Raw genomic sequence first — 8,711 nt, 5'->3', positions numbered from 1 at the left:
AGCAGTTCTGGGCAGCGATAGTGATGCAGTTCAGGTGGGGAAGAGGTCCTTTTTACGAAGGGGCTGTAAGTAATTTTGGAGTTTATATTTCCTTTAATATGTCACTTTTTTTGTAGGTAGTGTATTTTAGACATGGTCCATGTGTTTCCCAATATGCATGAGGCTTATCTTTTAACCAATGAAATAGAGCTCAACATAGTTCAGATGGGAATGGCACAAAACAATCCCATTCATACTTGCGTCAAAAGGTGCTGCTTGTATTCCCATACACTTACGCTTGGTGGTACGTGGCCCCTCCCTTCCAAAATGCATCTATTGATCCTATTGTTTTCACCTCTACATTTGATTTACTGTAATCTATAAAAATGTTCCATTTTTATTGTGTAACTTCTTCACTTTAAAGACCTATACTTTTCCTACAGGACATAGTATTTGTCCAAAAGACAACTTCATAAAACCCTATAATCCATAAATACGGCACACTTTCACTCCATTTCCTGTTGCAAATTTTGTGCAAATGTGTTGACGCAGGGCCCCTTCAGCTCCTGGCTTCACACAGCAGCATTCGTCAATAGACACAGTAAACTTGTGCCTAAAGAATTATGAGCAGATGTCATTTTGATGGTATCTCCCCTTGGAATTATGGGGAAAATGCAAAATCTGAAATTGCACTTTGCACACTGCATTTGCAATAAATAAATAATTTTTATTGCATTTACTTGTAGTGCTGGTGCCTTCACTATACTAACACATAAGTTGATATATGGGTTCTTTCTTCTGCACCTAGCACATCTAGTGGGATTTAACACCTATTTACAACAGCTAAATCAAAATGTAGCTGTTGTCTTACACGTGTAGCTTTTATAACAGGTAATACATTATAAGATATCAACATTTATTTATTCTATAGTTTTGCATCTATTCACATTTTTTTTTTGGCAAATTGTCAGTCTTTACCTTATAAAGTCGCATTGTTATTTAGCTATTATTCATGAACTAGCTATGTTATAAAATTAACTTTTTTTGCTGCTGATAAATGTCCCTCTAGACTGCATTTAATTAGTGCATATTAGAAATAGTTTGTATCAGTATTTTATAATTAGTTGTGAAGCCTCGAGTGCTCATCAGGCATGTGCTTACTAAAATAACTCAACTATTTGCTTAGCAAATTATTCCCTTATGATAAAAAATGTAAAAAAAATCTCAGGAATCCATTTTGTTATTTTCATTATAAGAAACTTGCTTTGTAGTGTGGTTCTGTAGCAAAGGTCATCATGCTGATAGGACAGAAATGCTGGACACAAAAATATGTCTTTTTTTCTGCATTTGGCATTGATGTCACTCCTGGTGTATTCATGCCCATCCTAGTCTTACATCATAAGACTAGGATGTACAGTATGCTGATCCTAGTCTTACATTAAAAAGCTGATTATAATTTTGTAAGGAGAATTACTCTTCATACACTAACGTATTTCTCATCTGAAAATGGAGTGTTAAAGTTTAAACAAATGAAAATGCTGAATTTTATAGGGTCCATACAAACAGTCCCAGATCTCCTATATTAAATAAGCTCCTTTTCATTCTCACAACTGATTTTAAAAGTAAATCTAGTGAAGGTTACACTAAAATGGGTAGTTATATTGTAACTAAATGATTACAACATATCTAGGCCTGGCTTTGCAATCTCTAGATTCTGGCAAATGTCTTAAGGTCTGCTGTAATGCCATTGACAGTCTCTATTTATTGGACCTCTGTGTGCATGAAATGCTATCTCCTGACCTAAAGACATTATTTTCCTAAGTACAGAAGACATTGTATATGTGTCCTGCATCTGTGCTGTATATCCTCTGGTAACAATCAAAGCCCTTTACTCATCCTCACTACATTTCTACCCTTTTCAGAGCCACCATCTTTTTACACAATCCACACCCATTACCATCTGTTATCTTAATCCTTTCTCTCTTGCTGAGGCTTACCTCTGGACTTCTATCCCTGTAGAGCTATCATTCTCTTTTAAAAGAAATTTAGATCCTACCTTTTGGGGCACTAAAAGAAGTAACCAGCGCTACACATTAGAACTGCTTTCAGATAACCAATTGTTTCTCCTACTTCATGTGACTGAAAAGATTAGCTGGACTTGGATTTTTTACTACTTAGTGCTATTCTCATACCTACCACTTTTAGCAATAGAGGTAGCTGCTCTATTACTACCTTCCCATTGTACTGCTGGGGGGGATGAAGGATAGAGGTGATATTTCTCCAACTTGCACCGCAGCAATAAAGAGTGATTAAAGTTTATCAGAGTACAAATCACATGGCTGTGGCACCCTGGGAAATAAAGAATACGGCTAGTCCCATGTGAAAAAACTAAATAATTATAAAAAACTACTAGTGCTTATGCACACCTTAGACATTGTTTAAACAACCTTATTAAACTGTATATTAAAAATTATAGTGTGTATTTGTGTGTGTGTGTGTGTGTATGTACTGTATATATCTATAATCTGTTAAATAGAGGCATAATGTTTATACTAAATTTGGGTTTCTGATTTCTTTGGACTGGTCAGTAAAAACTATATTGTACGTGAAAATTACAAATTGAAAAAGAATAATACAACAGTAAAACAAATGCATGTATTTTTCTAGGAAAGATGAGAGAAATGATAAGGTAAGGATGTCCACCTTGCTACCCACTGGGCGGATTTTACCCTTCATGAAATTTTATGGCCCCAAGACTGCTCACAAGCTCTAATGACGTCTGGATTTTATTATAATATGGTCCTAAACATGTAGTATAGTTTAATAATACATAAGTCCCTGTGTATGGCTGTAATAATTAGTTCATATATAGGTGTTTTGCTGTCTGGTACTTCAGTTGCTTATTAAGGATTTATTCTCAGATCTCAAAGTTTAACCCAATGGCGTTCACACAAATTTACACGGTAAATATTGCCACAAAACATTTGCACCATGCAAAGTTGTGTGAGTGCCATGTAGTAATATTTTGATTATGGTTTGGCCTGCTATTTTGAAAAAGTTAGACATTACAGGTATATGTAATAAAAAGAACATATACTTAAGGTCTAGTAACCCATATCAACGAGTCAGAAATTATTAGAAATTATTGATCACCTGTCTGAAAGCAAAGATCTGATGGGTTGTTGATGAGTGTCTAGACTTCAACTTTTTTATAGTCCTAACCAATTTTGGATTTGAACAACATGGTGCAATGGGATATGTACATAAAGAACAATACGGAGTTACTGAAGTTTAATAAGTGCATAATTGAAATCTGCATCTGTATATCTTTATTTATAAAGCGCTACTTATGTACACAGCGCTGTACAGTAGAATACATTAATACAAACAGGGTGTTAATAAGATAATAGATAAATACAAAGTATAATAATAAATACAGATAAATACAGCAGCAATAAGTTAAGAGTCGAGGACACAAGAGGAAGGAGGTCCCTGCCCCGTAGAGCTTACAATTTATATGGGAGGGGTAACTAACAGACACAAATAGGAAATCTAAATTTCAATTATTTTTTAAATTTTCAATTATTATTTTATTTTAAGCAATTATACCATGTGTGGTTCAGAAATATAACTTATACTTTCAAACATGTACGTTACTTTGCTGGTATGATTTTTTTTTCTCCTTTTTTTTTAACTTACGTAATATAAAATTGTGAGTATACAGGCTAAGCCATTATAATTAACCAACCTTGTGTATTGATTTTCTCCTTAAGTATCTTTGCAGATGAAAGATTGCTAATTGCATAATTTATAGTAAGTATGACATAAACAAGGTCAAACCGGTTAAATTCCAGTGTAAGCTAATCTTTTCTTTTCATAGAAGAAGAAGAAAGGTTTTATAAGAGTTCTGTGGCAATCAAAAGCATTAAATAAATCATAATCTAGCTTTCATAGTCATTAATATTATTCATGTTTAATGCTTTTGTTTTATCAGCAACCACACTAATTTCCAGTTATTAAGTATGTGTGCTAATACACAGCTTATATGCTGTCCAAGAACTAGCACACAGGTTAATATCAGAAGTTTGACTTTCTGTGCTTTTTAGTAACCCAAAAAGACTGAGGGCAGAAACACCCAAAAACAGCCCATATGAGGACTGAAAGCATGGCAGGCAAAATGCCCAAAATTGACCCATGTGGCAGTTTATTCAAGCAAATAGCCTGTAATTTTAAGTCAGCACACAGATGCAACATAAATGGGAGGTGGCATGCCTTACTAGATCTCTGATCAATATTCTCTGTGATGTCCCTTGCTTGATTGAATTGGGCAAACAAAATAGAATTGCCAGGAAGACTCCCAAGAATAAATCTACATAAGTTTATGTGTTCAATTTGTACTTTATGAGAAACTAATAGAAAAAAGACAAAAATATCCCAAATGGCAACCAAGAAGGCATAGACATTAAAGGCTAAAAAGGCTACCTTTTAAACCTCATAAACTATCTATGCCTCAAGAAATAATGACAGTCCAGTAGAGGAAATGAAGACGCCATCACGATCTGGACTCTTCAAATCACAATCTGAAATGGCACAATGTAAATGACTCTTTAGAACTTTGCTGAAGGTTTATTAGTAATTATTAAACTTTAAGATATATATTAAACAAAAATGAATGCGTTACCTATGAAATTTATAACTTCTTCATATATCTACTACTAGTAGATGTTTAAACTATAAAGATTTGACTAGTGCAGTTACAGTCTTTAAAAATGCCCATGCAAAAATAAATCCATTTATTAAGGGAACAGTAACACCAAAAAACAAAAGTGTATAAAAATAATTACAATATAATGTACTGTTGCCGTACACTGGTAAAAGTTGTGTGTTTGCTTCAGAAAGACTACTATAGTTTATGTAAATAAGCTGCTGTGTATCCATGGGGGCAGCCATTCAAAGAAGAAAGGGCACAGATAAAACACAATTATATTCTACAGAGTTTATCCATTATCTGCTATGTAACCTGTGCCTTTTATCCTTTTTTCCATCTTGAATGGCTGCCCCCATGGCTACCAGAAGCTTATTTATATAAACTATAGCAGTCTATATGTAGCAAACTCTTGAACAAGCATAGTATCCAAGGCTATTGTGATACTAATATCTACAGTTATTATTAGTGGTTGTAGATATAGTTTATGTATGTGATAGTATAGATTGGTAAGTATAGGTTGTGTGTGCTGGGTTTACTTGGAAGGGTTGAACTTGATGTACTCTGGTCTTTTTTCAACCCTATGTAACTAAACACAAACTTTACCAGTGCAGGGCAACAGTACATTATATTTTAATTACTTTAAAGGTCTTTAAATGTTTGGTGTTACTGTTCCTTTAAAGGTACTTGCAGCCAAAGCCTAGCTTTTCCATAGAGTTGCTCTCAGCACTGCTACCTTCTGTTGTGATATATGTGCATTTTTAATAAACAAATGCTGCAATTTTCTTTTACATATTACACAAATCAGGAGAATTCTCAAGTTACAGGCCAATATCTTTGATCAACTTTATCAAAATATATTTGCTAAATTGTTAGCAAATAAAACAAACACTTTTTAAATGTAGTATATCCTGATCAATCAGAAATTATTTCTGGCAAAGAATATAAAAATTATTAAAATATTATTATATAAATATATATTATATAATATTAAAACTTAGCCAAAGAAATAACTGTTGTGTTTTGGTGATATCAGTGGATGCAGAAAAAGCTTTTGACAGGGTTGCAGGGGACTGGAGACAGCTCTGTCAAGATTAGTATTTGGTCCCAAAATACAACACAAATTAATGTTTTTATATTTAAACTGGGGGAGGACAATTTATTAGAATTCAAGATCAAGATAAAAAATTAAAGCTTACGAAAGGCCATCTCCCATAGACTCCATTTTAATCATATAATTCACATTTTCTCTAATCAAGAAAAAAACACAAAAACAATTATCTATTTATTATTATAATTCAACCTACTACTGCAGTCAATTTATTTGGTAAACTATCACATTTTTTTAAATCATCTAAAATAAATCTGAAGCTTTGGATATAAAAATAAAGTCTTAGACCCAGTAAGACCTGCTAAAAAACTTCCAGATGAGCACATGAGTGCAATAAATATTTGTCGTTATATGCTTACAATTATCCATAGTAGCATTATTCATGATGCACAGAGAGTAATTGCTAGAAAAACAGGCAGAAGACTGACATTCCGTCAATTGTAACTTTACTTGGAAAGTCTTGAAAGGTGTGAAGTAGAAAGGCGTAAGCATCAACACCACAAAAGAATAAATTTAATCTGAACCGGCAATGTAAGAATGCATATTCACTTCTGTTTTTAAAGTTGGAATGCGGAAAGCACATAATTGTATTCATCCTTCGAGAATAATGCACTGATATCGTTGAACAATTTTATTGTGCAACAGTTACAATGTTAGGTAGCTTTTCAAAAGGTAAAATCTTAAATATACACTAGTTTACAATTATAGAATGTAATTTTGGATATTACTGCTAAAAAAAATGGAAATAAGTTTCTTGTGAATGAGCACTCATTCCTGATTTTGCTCTTGGTACTGATAACTTACATCTTTAAATTGTAGTGTTGGGTCATTAGCTATTTTTTCTTCATCATGCAAAAGTGCAGAATTATTCAAAATACTGTATAGCCAAAAAATATAATCTGACAAACTTTTTCAGGACTATATTATAAAGCACCACCTGATTTATTGATGCTTCCAAATCAACATTTTAAAATAAGCCTGCAATGAATATACTGTCCTAACCACTAGAGAAATTCTTCAGAAACTAATGATTAGTAGTCACTGCTGTTATGCACCAAATAAATCACACATTAAAGGGCTTATTTATCAATTTTCGAAGTTTATTTCAGTTTGAATATACTCTAAAGTTCACCAAACTCAAATGTTTGCTTATTTATTTAAAAATTTCAAGAAAAAACTATTCAAATTAAACAGTGAAAAAAAAACCTTGAATGCATTGAATTCATATTCTACCCATCATATTCAATGGGTCTACAAACTCTCAAAACATTTTGAAAAACTTGAATTGAAAACCCATATAAATATTGCTAAGGGCAACTTTCATTGACTTCTACATGAACTTACAAGCCTGCAGATTCCAGAGCTTTTAAAAACCATAATACAAATTTAGGAGTTTTATTTAAAAAAATACTAATTGTGGCAAAACTTTTAATTTAAGCATTAATAAATCACCCCAATAAGTGTAAGTAGGTTTTGTTGCCTGCACAAAAACCTCCTTCACAGGCAACACAATGGCTGAATATACCTTCCTATTGCATATTACAGCATTGAAAACAGTTCTACTGCCGCAGCCCTACTGAGCATACTCCCTGAGATTAATTCAACTGAAGTATTAGGTGACTTTCCTCTGATATCACATATGAAATTAACAATGTATGACATTGTAGAATTAATGGAAATTAGAGTTTAATATTAAAATACAAAACCCAACAACAATAAATAATATCTAGTTCCGCTACCCCTTCAAATCTAGCCTTACTGCAAAAACAAATAATATGCAATAGTTTATTTATAATATAGTGCAATTAATACACAACTTTCACTTTAAAAAAATACATACAATGTAAATATTAGAAGCTAGTAAAAGACGTGACTAAAGGAGAACCTGGGATCTTAGCATTTATAAAATAAAGCTAACTAAGCACATCTTATTTTAAAAAAGTTTCACTATACTGGAGTGAAATGTTCACTATATTATGACTATGAAGATTTTCATTCATCCAGGTCATGGTATATCTAGTATAGGTAAATCTAAAGCAACTGAACTTGCCGTTTCACTACTCATCCGAGCAGCTTCTTATGGGAAGTCCTCACAGTTAATCCTATCAACAATGTGCCATTATGATTGGATTAGTGGTAGAGATTATATGATGAGGAATTCCAGACCAGTCAGTTACCTACACTAGATTCACTATATTACAAAATAATCTAATATTATACATGTATATTATAATTAGATAGCAAAACTTTTGAACACAACACTGCAGTTAAAAAATCACCTTACAAGACTGAAGAATTCCAGCACTCTAGTAAACTTAAAGGAACAGTAACACCAATAAATGAAAGTTTTAAAGTAATAAAAATATAATGCACTGTTGCCCTGCACTGGTAAAACTGGTGTGTTTGCTACAGTAACACTACTATAATTTATATAATAAGCTGCTGTGTAGCCATCAGGGCAGTCATTCAAGCTGGAAAAAAGGATAAAAGGCACAGGTTACATAGCAGATAACAGATAAGCTCTGTAGAATACAATAGTGTTTTATCTGTTAATTGCTATGTGCCTGTGCCTTTTCTCCTTTGAATGGCTGCCTCCATGGCTACATAGCAGCTTATTTATATAAATTATAGTAGACTTTCTGAAGTAAACATGTAAGGGGGTGGAAAAGAGTGTTAGTATAATAATAGGGTAATTTCTAGCTGTGTCCACAAGGTGGAGCTAGTGGGTCATATAAAAAGGTTCTAGTTGTAATTACAATATAGGGGCCTCTAGAGAGAGCTAGAGGGAGTTAGTGAGTGTTAGGAAAGTCCCAGAAGGAGGAGTTGAAAAGGGTATAAAAGGAGGGGAGTGGCAGAGCAAGGAGAATGCCACATGGGAAACAGGCACACGCAGGAAGTCATCTGACCGGCAGAAGG

Source organism: Xenopus tropicalis, chromosome 2 (genome assembly GCF_000004195.4).
Source record: "Xenopus tropicalis strain Nigerian chromosome 2, UCB_Xtro_10.0, whole genome shotgun sequence".
In the NCBI taxonomy this organism is placed as follows: domain Eukaryota; kingdom Metazoa; phylum Chordata; class Amphibia; order Anura; family Pipidae; genus Xenopus; species Xenopus tropicalis.
This window is presented reverse-complemented; position numbering follows the sequence as displayed.